The sequence below is a fragment of the Esox lucius genome, chromosome 10 (genome assembly GCF_011004845.1).
Source record: "Esox lucius isolate fEsoLuc1 chromosome 10, fEsoLuc1.pri, whole genome shotgun sequence".
In the NCBI taxonomy this organism is placed as follows: Eukaryota; Metazoa; Chordata; class Actinopteri; order Esociformes; family Esocidae; genus Esox; species Esox lucius.
Genome location: NC_047578.1, coordinates 19,767,518 through 19,790,599, shown reverse-complemented (window position 1 = coordinate 19,790,599; position 23,082 = coordinate 19,767,518). Strand labels below are relative to the sequence as shown.

Here is a 23,082-nt window from a genome sequence, read left to right as displayed (position 1 = left end):
CTTTATATGTCAATCATAATTGAGAAACATGTCTCCATACCTGTGAAGTACAACTAGGATTTAGTAGTTTCTTAATTGCTGTTTCAACCAGCTTTTTATCTATGTAGATGGGCTTTGTGGCATAAGATATGGGTTTCTATTATATATATAAGGCAGGCGTGGTTGTGGTATCTGGCCGCTAAAAGTTGTTCTAAGGAACAATGCATGCTGAAGTGGTTTGAATCCTGAATGCTGATTGGCTAATAGCCGTGATATATGAGACTGTATACTACTGGTATGTCATCACTTAAATAAACTGCGCTTATTGAGTTGGTAACCGATTTATAAGTGCAATATACCATGGCTAAAAGCTGTATCCAGGCACTCAGTAAAGCATTATGCCTAAAAAGAACTATTAGCCAAGGTTTATTGGTCATATGCCATACTTCCTTGTGCCTTATTGATTACATATACCATGACTATCAGCCAATCAGCATTTAAGATTCAAACCACAATGTTTAAAAGAGACTATTCTCCCCATAAATGAGATATTTAACTGTTGTAATTACATTAATAATTGGTTTATAACAGCAATAAGCCACCTCAGGTGATTGTTTTGGTAGATTACCGGGAGGCCGTCTCCAAATACTACGCTGTTGTACCACTCATTGCACCAGTACAATACTTTCTAAAGTCTGCCAATAAAAGCTGGTCTTCCGTTTTCCCTACTCACTTTGACCATTCAAAGCTAAATTATTGTTTGACAAATTGCTTGTTGCTAAGACACTGTTCCTCTTCCTCCCCTTCAACAACTTTAAGTTGACAACAATCAGAGTAAAGAAAAAAGACATTATTATTAAAGATCTGTTTATCTCATTTAATCTGAATCCTTATAAAATGTAATATGCAATAACAATTGTGCAAAACATTCAATAGTTGATGACAAAATTCATTGAGCAGGACACTAGGCCTTTGTATTGTGATAATGTAAATCGTACTTATTAAAAGCAACTTAAAATAAGGTGCCTGAGCTTCCTGGAGGGGCCTTGGGCCTTTTTACTTTGTCTAAACATGTGTGGTTGTATAATATTCCATAGAATCAAAAGTATATATCATTTCAAATGGATTGCATTAAACATCTCAGACAGCACAATTTGATTTATTGTCCGATCCCTCAGACAGCCCGATCCCTGGACACGGAAACTAGCTCTAGGGACGTGGAACGTCACCTCGCTGGCGGGGAAGGAGCCTGAGATCGTGCGTGAGGTTGAGAGGTTGCGATTAGAGGTAGTCAGGATCACCTCTACGCACGGCTTGGGCTCTGGAACCACACTCCTTGAGAGAGGATGGACTCTTCACCACTCTGGAGTTGCCCATGGTGAGAGGCGGCGGACTGGTGTGGGTTTGCTTATAGCTCCCCAGCTCTGCCGCCATGTGTTGGAGTTTACCCCGGTGAACGAGAGGGTCGGTTCCCTGCGCCTACGGGTCGGGGATAGGTCTCTCACTGTTGTTTGTGCCTACGGGCCGAACGGCAGTGCAGAGTACCCGACTTTCTTGGAGTCTCTGGGAGGGGTGCTGGAAAGTGCTTCCGACTGGGGACTCTATCGTTCTACTGGGGGACTTCAACGCCCACGTGGGAAACGACAGTGACACCTGGAGGGGCGTGATTGGGAGGAACGGCCCCCCTGATCTGAACCTGAGTGGTGTTCAGTTATTGGACTTCTGGGCTTCACAGTTTGTCCATAACGAACATCATGTTCAAGCATAAGGGTGTCCATCAGTGCACATGGCACCAGGACACCCTAGGCCGCAGGTCGATGATCAACGTTGTTGTCGTTTCATCTGACCTGCGGCCGTATGTCTTGGACACTCGGGTGAAGGGAGGGGCGGAGCTGTCAACTGATCACCACCTGGTGGTGAGTTGGATCCGATGGCGGGGGAGGAAGCTGGACAGACTGCAGGCCCAAGCGTACTGTAAGGGTCTGCTGGGAACGTCTGGCCGAGTCTCCTGTCAGAGAGATCTTTAACTCCCACCTCCGGCAGAGCTTCGACTGGATCCTGAGGGAGGCTGGAGATATTGAGTCCGAGTGGACCATGTTCTCCACCGCCATTGTCGAAGCGGCCGCTCGGAGCTGTGGCCGTAAGGTCTCCGGTGCCTGTCAAGGCGGCAATCCCTGAACCCGGTGGTGGACAACGGAAGTAAGGGATGCCGTCAAGCTGAAGAAGGAGTCCTATCAGGCCTGGTTGGCTTGTGGGACTCCTGAGGCACCTGACGGGTACCGGCAGGCCAAGCGGACTGCAGCCTGGGTGGTTGTGGAGGCAAAAACATGGGCCTGGGAGGAGTTCGGTGAGGCCATGGAGAAGGACTATCGGCTGGCCTCGAAGAGATTCTGACAAACTGTCCGGTGCCTCAGGAGAGGGAAACAGTGCCCTACCAACGCTGTTTACAGTAGAGGTGGGCAGCTGTTGACCTCAACTGGGGATGTCGTTGGGCGGTGGAAGGAGTACTTCAAGGATCTCCTCAATCCCGCCGTCACGTCTTCCAATGAGGAAGCAGAGGATGAGGGCTCAGAGGTGGACTCGTCCATAACCTGGGCTGAAGTCACAGAGGTAGTCAAGAAACTCCTCAGTGGCAAGGTACCAGGGGTGGATGAGATTCGCCTTGAGTACCTCAAGTCTCTGGATGTTGTGGGGCTGTCTTGGTTGACACGCCTTTGCAACATCGCGTGGCGGTCGGGGACAGTGCCTCTGTAATGGCAGACCGGGGTGGTGGTCCCTCTTTTTAAGAAGGGGGACTGGAGGGTGTGTTCCAACTATAGGGGGATCCCACTTCTCAGCTTCCCTTAGAAAGTCTATGCCAGGGTTCTGGAGAGGAGAATACGGCCGATAGTAGAACCTCGGATTCAGGAGGAACAGTGTGGTTTTCGTCCGGGCCGTGGAACACTGGACCAGCTCTATACCCTCTACGGGGTGCTGGAGGGTTCATGGGAGTTTGCCCAACCAGTACACATGTGTTTTGTGGATTTGGAGAAGGCATTCGACTGTGTCCCTTGCAGCATCCTGTGGAGGGTGCTTCGGGAATATGGGGTCCTGGGTCCTTTGCTAAGGGCAGTCAGGTCCCTGTACGACTGAAGCAGGAGCTTGGTCCGCATTGCCGGCAGTAAGTCAGACTTGTTCCCAGTGCATGTTGGACTCTGGCAGGGCTGCCCTTTGTCACCGGTTCTGTTCGTAATTTTTATGGAAAGAATTTCTAGGCGCAGCCAGGGAACGGAGAGTGTCAGGTTTGGGGACCACACAATTTCATCTCTACTCTTTGCGGATGATGTTGTCATGTTGGCCCCTTCAAACCAGGACCTTCAGCATGCACTGGGACGGTTTGCAGCCGAGTGTGAATCAGTACCTCCAAATCCGAGGCCATGGTCCTCAATCGGAAAAGGGTGGCTTGCCCACTTCAGGTTGGTGGAGAGTGCCTGCCTCAAGTGGAGGAGTTTAAGTATCTAGGGGTCTTTTTCACGAGTGAGGGAAGGATGGAACGGGAGATTGACAGACGGATCGGTGCAGCTTCTGCAGTAATGCGGTCGACGTATCGGTCTGTTGTGGTGTTGTGGTGAAGAAATTTGCCCAGTCGATTTACCGGTCAATCTACGTTCCTACTCTCACCTATGGTTATGAGATTTGGGTCATGACCGAAAGGACAAGATCCTGGATACAGGCGGCCGAAATGAGCTTTCTCCGCAGGGTGGCTGGGCGATCCCTTAGGGATAGGGTGAGAAACTCGGTCACCCAGGAGGAGCTCAGAGTAGAGCTGCTGCTCCTCCACATCGAGAGGGGTCAGCTGAGGTGGCTTGGGAAGGTGTTCCGGTCCCGTCCCACCGGGAGGAGACCCTGAGGAAGTCCTAGGACACGCTGGAGGGACTATGTCTCCCGGCTGGCCTGGGAACGCCTCGGTGTCCCCCCAGAAGAGCTGGAGGAAGTATCTAGGGAGAGGGATGTCTGGGCATCTCTGCTTAGACTGCTGCCCCCGCGACCCTGTCCCAGATAAGCAGAAGATGATGATGATGATGATGATCTTTAACTGAGGCAACCTAAACAATGAAGGGGATATCAAAAGGACAACGTTTGCTGGTTGTGGTAAACAAACCACAGACGTAAACTGTTATGAATGTTGAAACTAGATTAACTGGTTTGCAGTTAATCCACCAAACAGGAAATATTGAAGCACAGAGGCTAGGAAGAAACCCTAGTAGGTTTGTAACCTAAAAAGAAACCTAGAGATGAGACAGATTTAGTGGGGTGGCCAGTCTTCTTCCGGCTGAGCTGATTGGAGATTAAACAAGTAAAGTTTGTTTAAGGCCATGTTGTTCATCAATATATTTACATTTAGATTACAAGCTTCAATAAATACAAGGGAGAACAGGTGGGCTGTGGGCAATTACAGAAGAAGTTGTCAGGATGAATTTATATCAGCAACCCAACCCAGTGGACAGACCACAAACCGCCCTGGGACAAGGCAGAGTATACCCCACAGAGTTTTCCTCCATGACACGAGCCCCAGAGAGTGCAAAGCCAGAAAAGACTCATCAGTGACCCACACACACTGAGTATGTCAAAAAATGACCCGATGATATCGTACTCTGAACAAAATGTTGTCTGTTTTTCTGTGTTCAAATAAATTCTCCATAGGAGCATGCCAGAGCTGCGGGGATTCCATTGTTATCTGGAAAAGCATGACATGACATGAAACATCCTCTTTGGGATGACATAGGGCAACACAAGTATGACAGTGACAGACCCCATAATAGCACTGAAGAGGTGCATTAGACTAAAGTGTGCACACTTCCCCTTATATTTCCCCCTATGCCAGAATCCTGTTTGTGAACTTCAGTTCCACATTCAACACCATAATTCCTGTTTTGCTCCAAGACAAGCTCTCCCAACCCGACTCCACATGCAGGTGGATCACAGCCTTTGTGTCTAACAGGAGGCAACACATGAGGCTGGGGGAGCACCTGTCTGACCCCCTGACCATCAGCACCGGCTCCCCTCAAGGCTACGTCCTGTCCCCCCTACTCTTCTCCCTGTATACCTGCAGATGCACCTCCAGTCACAACTCTGTCAAGCTCCTCAAGTTTGCGGATGACACCACCCTCATTGGACTTATTTCTGATGGAGACGAGTCCACCTAAAGGTGTGAGATTGACCTTCAGGTGTCCTGGTGCAGTCAGAACAACTTGGAGCTCTACGTCCTAAAGACAGTGGAGATGAACATTCCCCTGGAACCAAACTGACTATAGTCCACTCCTGATATACACACACAACCCTCAACTGGACAAAATCTTGCAACTTACATATATACCTTTTAGTAATTTTTTTGTAATTTATTTTTCTACTATTTATTTTTCTACTATTTTTATGCCCATTCTACAGTTCTTATTTGTTTTTATTTCCCAAATTCCTTGTTTGTTGTGAAACTTACTCTTTCTGATTCTGATAGCTCTAAAAGCACTAGGTGCACCTAAATGGTGTACTAGACTAAAGTGTGCACACTCCCCCTTACACCTCTAAAAGCACTGGATTAATGCAAGCATGGCTGGGGGTCATTTCCCCCACAGATATACTACAGCCATTAGCGTAGGCCATCGCCTTCTAAAACCAACCAGGGAGGGAATTCTTCCATTGGAATCAGCGTGACTTGTACCCCTACATCCCTAGGTTACGCACGGTGCTGACGGCCAGGCAGTGTGACGTGTCTAGCGGAGCTGGAGTGTTACATCCGGATATGATTGAACAGAAGTGTTCCCTCAGCGCTGGTCACTGAAGGTTGCAGTGTTGCAGAGCAGTAGGTCTACTCCCCTGTCAGAGTTCATGTAGGATCACACAGGATGGCTGCCATGTTAAAGCCACAGTAAACCACATAGACCAAACCATTTCACAGATTTGCTGCCATCCATTTCAGGAACTGTGCTGATACAACTTTTCAGTTTACCATATCACCATGATAGTATTGATTGTCCTGACTGAGACACAGTGTTAGGCCAATTTAGCTTTCATAATGCATTTGATACCAGTCTCTGACAGAATTTTGTGTAAATTATTTGGGGGGTGAGTTAGGTGAATTCCCTGTGTTGTTGTGAAGCCCCTAGATTTCCCTGAGGATGTAAAAAAAATGTTGGTCCTTAATGATTCATCTAACCACATTATATTGTGTTTCCTGTGTTCTTACAGAGCATTTGTGTGTGTTGCCATGCTGCAAAGTCTCTTGACTGTGTGTTGAATCAAGGATGAGGGAGGTGCGCCCCACAGAGGCACAGTTCATCCTCTTACTGCTCTAGCACGTGATTTCAAAGAAATCTAAGTCGGATCAGGAATGTGCAATACAAGAAGGGGAGGGAACTGGCAGGGCAACAACATTTTGAACATTGCCAAAGCATTGTCAGCAACCGCTTTAGGAATTTAAAGACTATGTTCAGCATCATGTGGTGTTTCATGTTTTGTTTGCACCCCAGGACGTCTGGCTACTGGTTTAAAAACAGATGATAATAAGTTATTAGATTTAATTAAATGAGTGCCTCCTGCTAGACATGATTTGCATCAGAAGATTCCACATATCTATCAATCCCTGTTGTTGCAAGTGTCATGCTGAACTTAGACCCATAGACACAAACACATGAACCTGATTCTTCCTGGCTTCCTTAGTAACTGATTATGTAATAATAGAAGTCCAGTCATAATTGGTAACTTAAAAAGAGACAGCAGGCAAATATAGATGGTATCTTCTGCCATCTACTGGATGAAATTGGATTTTGGCAAACAACAATACGTATATAATTCAGCTACTTTTTTGGGTAGAAATGTCAAAACAATCATATAATGGCCATTTGTCAAAAAATATATTTAGAAAGGGCTGCAATATGTTATGAGAAAGATAAGGGTTTTGTGGTGTATTGGAATCCTAGAAGAAGCCATCGATGGTCAGAAAAGAGAGAGGCAGTTACACACATCCCTCCAGACCGATTTGAATTGTGAATAAGAGGTTAAAGATGTGTTTTCTGTCATTTCTTTATGTTTCTATAGAAATATTTAAATACATTGAACATACAGTACTTCTTCTTTGGTCATTGGTTCTAGTGATTGTAGTCGCATGTTGATTCTTGAACAGTATTATATCACAATCATTATTTCTTTATTATTTTACACTGGCAACTATGATCAAAGTAGTCCACACAGGATTACAGAGGTCCAACAGAACTTTCCAACCACAATACCACACCCAGTAATGTTACAGAGGTACTCTACTCTTTTCTTACCCAAGACTGTAATATGTGGTTATCTACCATTCTAGAATACACTTAACTGTAAAGGTTAATACATGGACCAGTCAAAATGTTGACACACCTATGTGTCCAAGTGGGAACTTCTTCAAGACCGTTGGAAAAGCATTCCATGTGATTACCTCATGAAGCTGGTTGAAAGAATGCTAAATGTGTACAAAGCTGTGGGTATATTTTGATTTCTTTATCACTTTCTTTGGTTACTAAATGATTCCATAAGTACTATTTCATAGTTTGTCTTCCCTATTATTCTACAATGTGGAAAATAAAAGTAAAAATAAAGGAATACCCTTGAATGAGTAGGTGTGTCCAAACATTTGACTGGGACTGAATTTACAGTATTTTCCATAGGTTTTAGGCAGGTTTGAAAAAAAGTAAGAATGCTTTCAAAACAAATGAAACTCAGCTAACAAGGTGAGGTTGTTGAAGTCATACATAATGGCTAGACTGAGCAGTGCAACCAGACACAAGGCAGTTGTACTGCATCAGCAGGGTCTCTCCCAGGCAGACATTTCAAGGCAGAGAGGGGGTTCCAGATGTACTGTCCAAGATCTTTTGAAGAAGGACAAAGAAACGGGCAACATTGAGGACTGTAGACTCAGTGGGCGGCCAAGGAAACTTACTGCAGCAGATGAAAGACACGTCATTCTTACTTGCCTTAGTACAGCAGTGTCATGAAAGATGTACATGAAAGATGTATAGCAAGCCATCAGCTCAGAATTGGCAGAAACAATGGGACTCTGGTACATCCATCTACCGTCCTGAGATGTCTGGTCAGAAGTGGCCTCCATGGAAGATTTGCAACTAAAAAGCCATACCTCTGACTTGGAAAACAGGCCAAGCAACTCAACTATGCATGAAAACACAGGAACTGGGAAGCAGAAAAATGTCCGCTAGTGCTCTGGACTGATGGGTCAAAATCTTAAATATTTGGATGTAGAAGAAAGTTTGTTCACTGAAGGGCTGGAGAGAAGTACACAAATTAGTGTCTGCAGGCAACAGTTAAGCATGGTGGAGGTTACTTGCAAATATGGGGCTGCATTTCTGCAAATGGAGAATTAATGGTCTCCTCAATGCTGTGAAGTGAAGGATATATCCTTATCCTTATTATTGAAATAGTATTTGTGTCCTTCAAACGTTGCTTTCATCAAATAATCCTCCATTTGCAGCAATTACAGCCTTGCAGGCCTTTGGCATTCTAGTTGTCATTTTGTTGAGGTAATCTGAAGAGATTTCACCCCATGCTTCCTGAAGCACCTCCCACAAGTTGTATTGGCTTGATGGGCACTTCTTACGTACCATACGGACAAGCTGCTCCCAGAACAGCTCAATAGGGTTGAGATTCAGTGGCTGTGCTGGCCACTCCATTATAGACAGAATACCAGCTGACTGCTTCTTCTCTAAATGCACTGAACAAAATTATAAATGCAACACTTTTGTTTTTGCCCACATTTATCATGAGCTGAACTCAAAGATCTTAGACTTACACTATGTACACAAAAGGTCTATTTCTCTCAGATATTGTTCACAAATCTGTCTAAATCTGTGTTAGTGAGCACTTGTCCTTTGTCCAGATAATCCATCAACCTCACAGGTGTGGCATATCAAGATGCTGATTAGACAGAGCATCCCAAACATTCTCAATGGGTGACATGTCCGGTGAGTATGCTGGCCATGCAAGAACTGGGAGGTTTTCAGCTTTTGAAGTTTGGAGCTGTGCTTTGGGTCATTGTCCTGTTGTAGGAGGAAATTGGCACCAAACAAGCGCCATCCACAGGGTATGGCATGGCATTGCAAAATGGAGTGATAGCCTTCTTTCTTTAAGATCCCACTTCATCATCACCAAAGCACCTCAGACCATCACATTGCCTCCACCATTCTTGACAGAAGTCATCAAGCACTCCTGTATCTTATCAGTTGGTCTGCATCTGACAAATGTTCTTCTTTGTGATCTGAACACATCAAACTTAGATTTGTCCATCCATAACAAATGTTTCCAATCCTCCTCTGTCCAGTGTCTGTGTTCTTTTACCCATCTTAATCTTTTCTTTTTATTGACCAGTCTGAGATATGGCTTTATCTTTGCCACTCTGCCTAGAAGGCCGGAATCCCGGAGTCGCCTCTTCACTGTTCACTTTGGCACTGGTGTTTTGTGTGCACTAGTTAATGAAGCTGCCAGTTGAGGCCCTGTGAGGTGTCGGTTTCTCAAACTAGATACTGATGTATTTTTCCTCTTGCTTATTTGTGCACCAGGGCCTCTCATTCCTCTTTCTACTCCGGTTAGAGCCAGTTTCCGCTGTTCTGTGGAGGGAGTAGTACACAGCGTTGTACGAGATCTTCAGTATCTTGGCAATTTTGCGCATGGAATAACCTTCATTTCTCAGAACAAGAATAGACTGACTAGTTTCAGAAGAAAGTTATTTGTTTCTGGCCCTTCTGAGCATGTAATCAAACCCACAATTGCTGATGCTCTAGATACTCAACTAGTCTAAAGAAGGCCAGTTTTATTGCTTCTTTAATCAGCACAACAGTTAATCAGCAAAATGAAGGTAAGAGGAATTATGTTTCTACATTAACAATGGCTGGGGCAACAATGTGACAGTCATACTACAGTACTGTTCTCCTGACCTGGAATCAGTTATATCAACAATGTGACAGTCATACTACAGTACTGTTCTCCTGACCTGGAATCATTTATATCCACGATGTGAAAGTCATACTACAGTACTGTTCTCCTGACCTGGAATCAGTTATATCAATGATGTGACAGTCATGCTACAGGACTGTTCTCCTCACCTGGAATCAGTTATCAACAATGTGACAGTCATGCTACAGGACTGTTCTCCTGATCTGGAAACATTAATATTAATGATGTGACAGTTATACTACTGATTGCCTGATTTGGAATCAGTTATATCAACGATGTGACAGTCATGCTACTGTACTGTTCTCCTCACTTGGAAACATTTTTTCATCAACTGCAATCCTTTCTACAGCCTAAGGGAGTGGTCACCATACAGGGAGTGGTCACCATACAGGGAGTGGTCACCATATATCCTGGTTGGTGTTACATTCCAACGCTAGTCAACATGCACGTGGCACAACGGCAGCTAGATGAACAGATACTCGGGACCGAGCAGTCATACCCAATACTACTCCTTAGTTATTGTTCTTGGCCACTTCAACAAAGGTAACCTAACTCCTGAAAATATAAACAGTTTATTAAAATCCCTACCAGAGAGTCAAACATGTTGGACCAGAGAGTCAAACATGTTGGACCAGAGAGTCAAACATGTTGGACCACTGCTACACTACAATCAACAATGCATATCACGCTGTGCCCCACGCTGCTCTGGGACTCTCAGACCATGTCATGGTCCATCTAATACCCACATACAGGCAAAAAAAAAAAATGTCTAAGTCTGTTGTGTGAAGGTCAAAGATGTGGAGCAGTGAAGCAACAGAGGCTCTCTGTGCGTGTTGGTTGGGACATTTTAGGTCTGCAACTAATAGTCTGGATGAGTTCACTGATGCTGTGACATTATACACCAGCTTCTGTGAGGACAACTGTGTACCAACATAGACCAGGGTGAGCTACAACTATGACAAACCCTCTCTCACAGCTGAACACAGATGGTTGCGATTGGAAAAGGAGGAGGCGTTCAGGAGCGGGGACAGAGACAAATTCAGAGAGGCTAAACACAGCATTGGTAAGGCAGTGAAGGAAGCACAGTTCCTGTATGGAGAGAAATTAAAACCACCGTTCTCAGACAACTCTGCTCTTGTTTTGGGCCTCCTACAGATTACAAAAGATTACCAATTTACAGAATACCAGATAACCAAGCGTAAATCCCCCCACTCCATTAATGACCTTCATCTTGCCAATGACCCGAATGAGTTCTACTGCAGATCTGAAAGACAAAAGGGCAGTCCTGACAACATACCTTCTCCCTTTGTGTCCAGCCATCAACACCAACCATACACCATCGGAGCCCATACACAATCACCCACCCCAATCAATCCCACCTCTGCCACTACAATGGAACTTCCAATCCTGGAGGGGGACATTAACAGTCTATTCAAGAGACAGAACCCCTGCAAAGCAGCAGGACCTGACGGTGTCTCCCCATCCACCCTAAAATACTGCGCAGATCAGCTTTCTGCTGTGTTTACTGACATCTCCAACACCTCACTGGAGACATGCTGCATTCCGGCCTGTTTCAAATCCTCCATCATCATCCCAGTCCCCAAAAGGTCAAGGATAATATGACTCAAGACCCGTTGTCCTGACCTCTGTGGTCATGAAGTCATTTGAGTGCCTTCTGCTGTCCCACCTCAACACCATCACCTATCCTCTACTAGATCTACAGCAGTTTGCCTATAGAGCCAACAGGTCTGTGGACGACGTCAACATGGCTCTTCACTTCCTACGCCAGAATCCTATTTGTGGACTTCAGTTCCGCATTCAACACCATCATTCCCACTTTACTCCAAGACAAGCTCTCCCAACTGGGAGTGCCTAAGTCCACATGCAGGTGGATTACAGTCTTCCTGTCCAACAGAAAGCAGCACGTGAGGCTGGGGAAGCACTTGTCTGAACCCCAGACCATCAGCACTGGCTGCCCTCAAGGGTGCGTCACCAACAATTTCCCCTCCAGTTACCACTCTGTCACGCTCCTGAAGTGTAGGTGAGTCCGCTTACAGGTGGGAGATTGACCATCTGGTGTCCTGGGGCAGTCAGAACAACTTGGAGCTCAACTTTCTTAAAGACTGTGGAGATGAAAGTAGACTTCAGGGGACAAATCCATAACCCCTCCCCATATACACACACAACTCTCAACTGGACAAATCCATAACCCCTACCCATATACACACACAACTCTCAACTGGATATATCCATAACCCCTCCCCAAATACACACACAACCCTCAACTGGACAAATCCATAACCCCTCCCCATATACACACAACCCTCAACTTGACAAATCCATAACACCTCCCCACATACACACAACCCTCAACTGGAAAAATCCATAACCCCTCCCCACATACACACACAACCCTCAACTGGACAAATTCATAACCCCTCCCCACATACACACACAACCCTCAACTGGACAAATTCATAACCCCTCCCCACATACACACACAACCCTCAACTGGACAAATGTATAACCCCTCCCCACATACACACACAACCCTCAACTGGACAAATTCATAACCCCTTCACACATATACAGTGGGGAGAGCAAGTATTTGATACACTGTCGAATTTGCATTTTTTCCCACTTACAAAGCATGTAGAATTCTGTTATTTTTATCATAGGTACTCTTCAACTGTGATTAACGGAATCTAAAACAAAAATCCATTAAATCACATTGTATGATTTTTAAGTAATTACTTTGAATTTTATTGCATGACATAAATATTTGATACATCAGAACTTAATATTTGGTACAGAAACCTTTGTTTGCAATTGCAGAGATCATGCGTTTCCTGTAGTTCTTGACCAGGTTTGCACACACTGCAGCAGGGATTTTGGCCCACTCCTCCATACAGACTTTCTCCAGATCCTTCAGGTTTCGGGGCTGTTGTTGGGCAAGGCGGACTTTCAGCTCCCTCCAAAGATTTTCTATTGGGTTCAGGTCTGGAGACTGGCTAGGCCACTCCAGGGCATTGAGATGCTTCTTACGGAGCCACTCCTTTGTTGCTCCAGGTGTGTGTTTCAGGTTGTTGTCATGCTGGAAGACCCAGCCAAGACCCATCTTCAATGCTTTTACTGAGGGAAGGAGGTTTTTGGCCAAGATCTCGCGATGCATGGCCCCATCTATCCTCCCCTCAATACGGTGCAGTCGTCCTGTCCCCTTTAATCTAGCATGGAGCCCCAGACTTGCATGGATCACCAGACCGAGGGAGATTGACTGTCATCTTGAACTTCTTCCATTTTCTAATAATTGTGCCAACAGTTGTTGCCTTCTCACCAAGCTGCTTGCCTATTGTCCTGTAGCACATCCCAGCCTTGTGCAGGTCTACAACTTTATCCCTGATGTCCTTACACAGCTCTCTGGTCGTGGCCATTGTGGAGAGGTTGGAGTCTGTATAAATGAGTGTGTGGACAGTTGTCTTTTACACAGGTAACGAGTTCAAACAGGTGCAGTTAATACAGGTAATGAGTGGAAAACAGGAGGGCTTCTTAAAGAAAAACTAACAGGTCTGTGAGAGCCGGAATTCTTACTGGTTGGTAGGTGATCAAATACTTATGTCATGCAATAAAATGCTAATTAATTATAAAAAAATCATACAATGTGATTTTCCAGATTTTTGTTTTAGATTCCGTCTCTCACAGTTGAATTGTACCCATGAAAAAAATTACAGACCTCTACACGCTTTGTAAGTAGGAAAATCTGTAAAATCGCCAGTGTATCAAATACTAGTTCTCCCTACTGTACAGTATATAACCATCAGATTCAGTTCCAATATCCCTAGTACCAACTCATTGCTAAGCCTTCACTCCAACTAGCCATCTATGTCAGTGTGATGTGGTCTGGATAGCATGAGAAAAGCAAACGTGGAATAAAACAGTATACAGCTCTGGAAAAAACTTTTTCTTTCCATTCCAAAAATGTCAAAAAGGAAGGTTTTGAGTGAAGAACAGAAAGGTTAAATGTGGATGATAGGTTCCAATTTGGTCCACACCTGAACAATCATCTTCTGTAGTCATGCCGTATGTTGAAGACAATTATACAGTCAATTCAAGAAGTATTGGAACCCTTCATGAATGCAAAAAACGAATGCAAAAATTAATGCTAAACAACATTTACAATGACTCGGAGTTTGGCCTCAAACATAAGAGGAGCTGTTTACTTTCATTTAAACAGTTTTGAAAGTGAAAGGTTTTTCCACTCTTGTTTGTTATAGGATTTCAGCTGGAGGCCAGGGTCTCCTTTATCGAATGTTCCGTTTCATAAAGAACCAAATACATTCAATTGGTGACAGGTCTGGACTGCAGGCAGGCCAGTTTAGCACCTGGACACTTTTACAACAGTGCCATTCTGTTGTAATGCGTGCAGAATGTGTTTGCCATTTTCTTGTTGAGATAAGCAAGGCTTTCCCTGCAACCCATGTTGCTCCAAAACCTATATATATTGTTCAGCATTAATGGTACCTTCACAGAATTGCAAGTCACCCATGCCATGTGCACTAATGCACCCCCATACCATCACAGATGCTGGCTTTTGAACTGTGCACTGATAAATAGCTGGATGGTCCTCTTGTTATCAGTGCAGCGTCCATGATTCCCAAAAACAATTTCACATTTTGATTTGTCAGACCAAAGGACAGTTTTCCACGTCGTCTCAGTCCATCTTAAATGAGCTTGGGCCCAGAGATAGCTGCAGCGTTTCAGGATCTTGTTTATATGTGGTTTGTTCTTTGCATGGTTGAGTTTTAACTTGCATTTGTGGATGCAGCGCACTGGCCAAGCTATCTGGGGTGTAAGTGGTGGGTGGAGGGCCCGCGGTGGGTGGAGGGCCCATGCACTGCCTCAGTCATAAATAATTGTATATATTTCCACTTTTATAATGTGTTTCAGTGCGACGATTACAATGCGACGATCACAATGCGACAATGTCAGCTGCGATGTTAATGGACGGCGCGTTGTGTGATGGGTATATATAATGTGCTTCAATGTGAGGATGCTAGAACATTATGCATGGCGTATATACCACCGCAAAAAAATCTCATCCCTGTGCGACGGGTGGGGGGGCCCATTACGACAGCTTACACCCCGGCCCGCTGTCACCCAGCTACGCTAGTGATGCAGCGACTTGCTTTGTTCACAGACAACGGTTTTAGGAAGTGTTCCAGAGCCCATGCAGTGATGTTCACTACAGAATCATGTTGGTTTTTAATGCAGTGCCGTGTGAGGGCCTGAAGATTACAGCCATCAAATATTGGTTTTCGGCCTTGTCCCTTCTATACAGAGATACAGAGAGTATTTTAATGATATTATGTACTGTAGATGATGAGCGCCCCAAACTATTTTAAATTTTACGTTGAGAAACATAATTCTTAAATTGTTGCTCTACTTGCCTGCTCACTCTTTCACAGAGTGATGAACCCCTCATCTTTACTTCTGAAAGACTCATCCTCTCTGGGATGCTCTTTTAATACCCAATCACGTTACTGACATGCCAATTAACTTAGTTGTGTGATATTCCACCAACTTTTCCAGTCTTTTGTTGCCCCTGTCCCAGCTTTTTTGGAACATGTCGCTGGCATCAAACTCAAAGTGGGCATATATTTATCAAGAAACAATAAAATGTCTCAATTTCAACATTTGTAAACCAAGGACCTGTAAAACCAAGGACCTGTACACACAAATTTGCCTAGAGGACCCGTGCATATTTCTCCCAAGCAAAGTGAGAAGGTAAAGTCCAAGGATCACAGTTTCAGAATGGCACAGTCTAAGGGAATCCTTTGGTTGTGGAGAATCAGTTGATGCCACCTCCACGTCAACAAGCTCATTGGAAGGGGTGCAAAGACGCTCTTACTGAGCCCCACCCACAAACTGCCTGAACTCTGCCAAGCGTTCTTGGATCTACAGTTGATAGCGATAGTGCCTTGTCAGGTGAGATGCGCACCGCATCATGTCTTCAGTATCAGGTATCATGTGCTTTTGGTGAAAGCAACAAATACCCACTTTAAAATATGGTGAGCACTGATATTTTGGGCTTGTTTTGCTAATGATCCAGGCTTTTGTTAAGATCAATGGCATAATAAATTCCATAAAGTACAAGGATGTGTTGTTTAGCCCAAAACCTGCTTGCATCTGCCAGGAGATTGAGACTTGGCCGTGGATGGTCTTTTCAACTAGACAAAAACCCAAATTCATAACCTATGGTCTGAAATAAAGGGGGTCATAAAAACCTAAGACTATGAAGGATCTAGAAATGTGCTGCATGAAGGAGTGGCCCATTGTCCCGCAACATTGTGCACCAGATGCCCAGTGCTGTTATCCACTCCAGGGGAGGCTTTGCAAAATATTGATTGTAGGGGTGCCAAGAATTTTGAAACCTGTGTTTTGCAGGAATAACACAAATAAAAAATGGTTTGAGAAATGATTGTATTATAATCAAAGTATACAGCTTCCTTTTATGTTAGCCCAAAATATGAGTCACTGTGTAGTTTATTTTCTGCACCTTGTCTATGTCCTGAAAGGTGGCAATACTCCTTGTTAGCAGGCTGGTTGGGACCGGACGTCTGTGGACGTTGAAATCAAAGCTGCTGTACACCACACTAAAAATAGACGTCCAAATGACGTATCAGATGGTTCTAACAAGAAATGGGCTGAATCTCCAACTTTTTTAAAACTAGTTTTAATGCCATCATATGACACATAATATAGTATTCACATTATTTGCTATGAATTTCTAAACACATGCCGAAAATGCCTCAAACTTGATGACTGATTAAATCACTTTCCTGGGACAGAATCAGCCTGCCATTCTTATTTGATACTTAAAATTAAACAACAACCGCTACATGGCTCTCTAGCACTGTATAAATGCCACACATCTCTGTATTGACCACTAGGTGACGCTGTAGCACTTTGTTCATCCAGCATGTCATTGTAATGAACACTAGATGGTGATGTAGCAATATGTACATGAGGCAGGTCACTGTAATGACCAACAGCATCTTATTGTAATGACCTGTAGTATGGTGTGAATAATTTCAGATATGCATGTGTTTTTTATTTGGATTGACAACCTGGTCAAAGGCATTGAAAAGACAGGACAACACTGTATCACATAAACCATTTTGATATATTGAAATGAAGACGATATACAATTAGGTCCGGAAATCACTGGACACTGACACAAGCTTTGTTATTGTTATTGGCTGTTCACCAAAATATATTCAAGTTAAAGTGATATAATGAATATGCGCTTAAAGTGCAGTATCTCAGCTTTAATTTAAGGGTATCTACATCCAAATTGGAAGAAGGGTTTAAGAATCACACCTCTTTAATATGGTGCCCCCTCTTTTTCAAAGGACCAAAAATAATTGGACAATTGACTCCAAAGCGGTTTCTTGGACAAGTGTGGGCTATTCCTTCATTATTCCTTCATTAATTAAGCAGCTAAACGGTCTGGAGTTTATTCCAGACGTGGCATTTGTTTTCGGAAGCTATTGCTGTCAACATTTGATCAACATTCGATCAAAGGAGCCCTCAATGCAAGTGAAACAGGCCATACTTGAAACAGGCTGCAAAAAAATTTCTATCAGATAGCAGGAACATTAGGAGTGGTCAAATCAACAGTTTGGTACATTCCAGAGCTCTAGTGCCACTCGAAGCCATACATGGCCATGCCATCACACTGCCTCCACCGTGTTTTACAGATGATGTAGTAGGCTACGGATCATGAGCCGTTCCAATCCTTCTATTTTTTTGTTCTTTGTTCATTCTGGTACAGGTTGATCTAAGTTTCATCTGTCCAAAGAATGCTGTTCCAGAACTGGGCTGGCTTTTTTTAGACGTCCACGGAAGACAACAGTGATGTATGATGGTAGGACCCTTTCCATGGTAAAGAAAAACCCCTTCACAACATCCAGCCAAGTGAAGAACACTCTCTAGGAGGTAGGCATGGCATTATCCAAGTCTACCATAAAGAGAAGACAAAAGCAAATAGTGTTCACCACAAGGTGCAAACCGTTCATAAGCCTCAAGAATAGAAAGGCCAGATTATACTTTGTCCATAAACATCTAAAAAAAAGCCAGCCCAGTTCTGGAACAGCATTCTTTGGACAGATGAAACTTAGATCAACCTGTACCAGAATGATGGGAAGAACAAAAAAATAGAAGGATTGGAACGGCTCATGATCCGTAGCCTACCACATCATCTGTAAAACACGGTGGAGGCAGTGTGATGGCATGGCCATGTATGGCTTCGAGTGGCACTGGGTCACTAGTATTTATTGATGATGTGACAGAAGCAGCCAGATTAATTCTGAAGTGTATAGGGATATATTGTCTGCTCAGATTGAGCCAAATTCAGCCAAGTTGATTGAATGACACTTCACTTTACAGATTAAGAATGACCCAAAACATACTGTGAAAGCAACCCAGGAGTTTTTTAAGGCAAAGAAGTGGAATGTTTTGCAATGGCCGAGTCAATCACCTGATCTCAACCCAATCAAGCAGGCATTTCACTTGCTAAAGACAAAACCTAAGGCAGAAAGACCCACGAACAAACCACAACTGAAGACAGCTGCAGTAAAGGCCTGGCAAAGCATCACTAAGGAGGAAATCCAGCGTTTGGTGATGTCCATGCGTTCCAGCCTTCAAGCAATCATTGCTTGCAAAGGATTCTCGACAAAGTATTAAGTATTTTATTTATGATCGTGTTAATTTGTCTAATTACATTTGAGGCCCTGAAGTAAGTGGACTGTATGAAAATGGTTGCAATTCCTAAATGTTTCATTCAATATTTTTGTTCAACCCTTTTAATTAAAGCTGACAGTCTGCACTTCATTTGCATCTCAGTTGTTTCATTTTAAATCCATTGTGGTGGCATGGAGACAAAATTACGAAAATTGTGTCAGTGTCCAAATATTTCTGGACCTAACTGTACAAGGAAATTAAACACAATCATAGAACAAAATGTACAGAAAGACAAATATACAGATAGATTTTATGGATCTAAAAAGAGCTTGGTAATTTTGCTTTTGAACTGGTCCTCACCAGTATGATGAAAGTGTCAAGTTAAAGTGTTTTGCAATTTGCTCCAGTGATTGGCAGCAGAGAATTGCAATGGAAGACAGCCAAAGCAAGTCTGGGCTTTGGGAGTAACTAGTTTGATACAGTATGCCTACCAGAGCGCAGGTTACTATTGGAATAGAAGGTGTTGAGAAGTGAGTTGAGGTAGAGGGGGACCTCTAAATTATTTGGTCAGGTGTTGTGTTGTGTTGCAAAGACCTGTTGACCAGAGTGTAACTGTCACAGCAAAGAAGGTTGAAGAGGGGTCCTGGCAATAAAGCGGGTTGCAGTGTTGTACATCTAATTTATTGAGGAACCTTTTTGTGGTAAGCCTTTAAATAGCATCGTTATCACCAAAGAATTGGCAGAATGATCATTTTGAAGAATATACTTGGCAGCGTAGGTGATGGAAAAGCATTACCATTAGTGGTTAAACATTTGTAAAATGTCATTCAACCCAACCCGCCTTCACAGGAGGCCCCACCCATTCCCCTCCCCCATGTTATGTTTTCCACCCATGACTGACACACCTGAAGTTCAAAGTAAACCTCACAAAAAAATCTGCAATAATAATGGAAATTAATGCTCTTTTAGTATTTGTCCAGCAGGTTTTCTCAATGAGAAAGCCCCCCTTTGTATGTCAACAATAGTTGAGAAACATGCTTCCATACCTGTGAAGTGCAACTAGGAGTTAGTAGATTCTTAATGGCTGTTGCAACCAGCTTTTTATCTATATAGATGTGCCTTGTGGCCTAAGATATGGGTTTCTATTGTGTATATAAGGCAGGCGTGGGTGTGCTATCTGGCCGCTATTCTAAGGAACAATGCATGCTGAAGTGGTTTGAATCCTGAATGCTGATAGGCTAATAGCCGTGATATATGAGACTGTATACTACTGGTATTTCATCACTTCTTACTGCGTTTATTGAGTTGGTAACCGATTTATAAGTGCAATATACCATGGCTAAAAGCTATATCCAGGCACTCAGTAAAGCATTATGCCTAAAAAGAACTATTAGCCAAGGTTTATTGGTCATATGCCATACTTCCTTGTGCCTTATTGATTACATATACCATGACTATCAGCTAATCAGCATTTAAGATTCAAACCACAATATTTATAAGAGACTATTCTCCCCATAAATTAGATATTTAACTGTTGTAATTAAATTAATAATTGGTTTATAACAGCAATAAGCCACCTCAGGTGATTGTTTTGGTAGATTACCGGGAGGCCGTCTCCAAACACTTAGCTGTTGTACCACTCATTGCACCAGTACAATACTTCCTAAAGTCTGCCAATAAAAGCTAGTCTTCCGTTTTCCCTACTCACTTTGACCATTCAAAGCTAAATTTTTGTTTGACAAATTGCTTGTTGCTAAGACACTGTTCCTCTTCCTCCCCTTCAACAACTTTAAGTTGACAACAATCAGAGTAAAGAAAAAAGACATTATTATTAAAGATCTGTTTATCTCATTTAATCTGAATCCTTATAAAATGTAATATGCAATAACAATTGTGCAAAACATTCAATAGTTGATGACAAAATTCATTGAGCAGGACACTAGGCCTTTGTATTATAATAATGTAAATCGTACATATTAAAAGCAACTTAAAATGAGGTGCCTGAGCTTCCTGGAGGGGCCTTGGGCCTTACTACTTTGTCTAAACCTGTGTGGTTGTATAATATTCCATAGAATCAAAAGTATATATCATTTCAAATGGATTGCATTAAACATCTCAGACAGCACAATTTGATTTATTTTCTATTTTGTTAATAGAGAGGAGCAACACTCAGACATAATTTATGCATTTGGGTGAGGTTCTACCACCAGAGGCTGTAGGGATAAATCTCTTGATAAGTGTGTAAATCTGAGCCTTGTCCTTTCCTGGCAATAATTGAAATGTGAAAATAACTTTTAAGAGTCAAAGAATAACACTGAAAACGTAGAATGTCTACATTCACTTAAACTTCTTAACAAAATTGCAATTGCCTTAGTTTTATGCATTTAAATGAGTATGTTCTCCATTTATCTAGAGAACATACTCCAGACTATTAATGGGTTTTTGTTTCATCATTGTGAAATTAAATTATATATAAAAAATACAACACTGAAATATAATTGAATATGTCTCCACCCCCTTGTACTAGAAATACTGACTTTGCTCACAATCACCTTCAACACCACACACTAAGTTAAGTGGCAGCGTCACGGTCTCGGCCGTGACTTCAGTCCTCACCATGATTTCCTTTTGTCCGGGCTTCTGTTACCTGCATCTACTCACACCTGCCTCTCGTCAGATTGCCTTGCAGTATTTCTTCCCCTGTTTCTTCATCAACTCATCGCCAGATCGTTCCGTCACGCTCACATGGAGGTCGTCTCAGGCTGTTCCTCATGTCCTTGTAGTTTTGGTTCATTTATGTCTGTGGTTGTCTTGGAGTGACTTATTCTGCTTATCCTTGTGCCCCAGGACCACGCCGATCTACCCAGCTGCTCACTCCCCGCCAAGGAAACACCAGCCAACCTAACCAGTCTGCCTCCCTCATCCGGTCTGCCCTAGTCGCTCTCTCCCTCCATCTCCGCCTGTGTCCTTTCCACCTCCACCTACTCCATCCGCTGCTCCCCTTTACAATAAACCTCACAAAAGCACCTTCTACCGAATACGTCTGAGTCTGCTTTTGGGTCTGACATCCACAGCTCATAACACAGAGCCTGTGTTCAATTCCTGTCAATTCAGGATCAATTCAGCAGGTTCAACAGGTTTCCTTTTTTTTGGATAATAAATGGTCACCCATGAGCAACACAGAGCTTTCAAATGAGGACAAAGTTTTGAGAAGGATCAGGGGACGGGTGTATAAAGGCAGTGAATATCTATTGGAGCAGGGTCAATATTAGGAAGTGAGAGGTGAATGGCAGCACCAAAACCCTAACCAGATCAGGCTGTCCCTCTAAAATGGATGACCAAGAAAGTAGGAGTCTGATCAGACATGTTCATTTTTCTGCTCTAAAGTGGGAAATGAACACCGTATCTGGATCAAGCAGAGTCCAAAGGACAAGACAATCTCTTCTATTTCTATGGATTACTGTAATGACCACCTTATCCAGAGCAGGAGAGAGTATGCAAACATTTGATGAGGACAACAAGGTATCTAAGACCATTCTTCAGAGTTCTTGGTCATCACTTGCGGACTCAAAACTAAACCCAGAGGTTTTCAATGGATCCTTGGGGGCAAAAATGTATATCTGGGGGCAAAATATTCAGAGGTCCCTTTCCAGGCAAGTTTGTTGCGACTGAAGTTACTGCCACTTGTAGCAGAGATTTTCAGTCTTGGATGACCAGAAGAGCTTCTAATGATTCAGTTGAACTTTAAAACAATATGTATCATTTGGAAAATGTCTCTCATATTTTTAGATTTCTCTAATAATTTAAGTGTAATATCAAGCAATTATAATACTTCAGTTATGTGTTTTTCAGATGTAATTTTATTTCTCAGTGAAAAATAATTCCTTAAGTGTGGAGCATGATTTATAAATAAGTGGAAATCATAATTTAAATGAATGAAACTTGGCTCTGACAGGATATATAAGGAAAATACTCATGGGAAGTAAACTTTGATTGGGTAATATTATATGTAGTACTTCAAAGTAGTTTTACTTTATTACTTAACACCTATGATTACTGTATATAACTAGTGAAATATGCAGTGTCAATATTAATGCTGTAGCGCATTATGTGTGCTGTAATCCCACTAGCAGGGGCTTATATCTGGATTACTTGCTGTGTCCATTTGGGATGTGTCTTCTTTATGCTTTCACTAACCCAAATACATCCATTACCGCTTGACAAGTACTTGCCAAACCCATAATGAATGATCTTCAGTACAACATTATCTCTTTGTTTTCTGCCTTATGAACTTGTATGTCAGAATAGATGTTTAGTTGATTCACAACAATCCATCAAACAGGACCATCAAACATTAACCATGCAGAGAGCTTTCTATTTCCAATA

At 43.0% G+C, this 23,082-nt stretch overlaps 1 non-coding gene across 1 annotated transcript; it reads left to right on the top strand.

Annotated features, from left to right (window-relative positions):
• The first annotated feature begins 19,645 nt into the window (after nt 1-19,645).
• On the top strand, nt 19,646-19,702 carry LOC114840073. The gene has a single exon (XR_003782402.1). It is a non-coding gene; the product is annotated as a U7 small nuclear RNA (small nuclear RNA).
• Nucleotides 19,703-23,082: the final 3,380 nt, after the last annotated feature.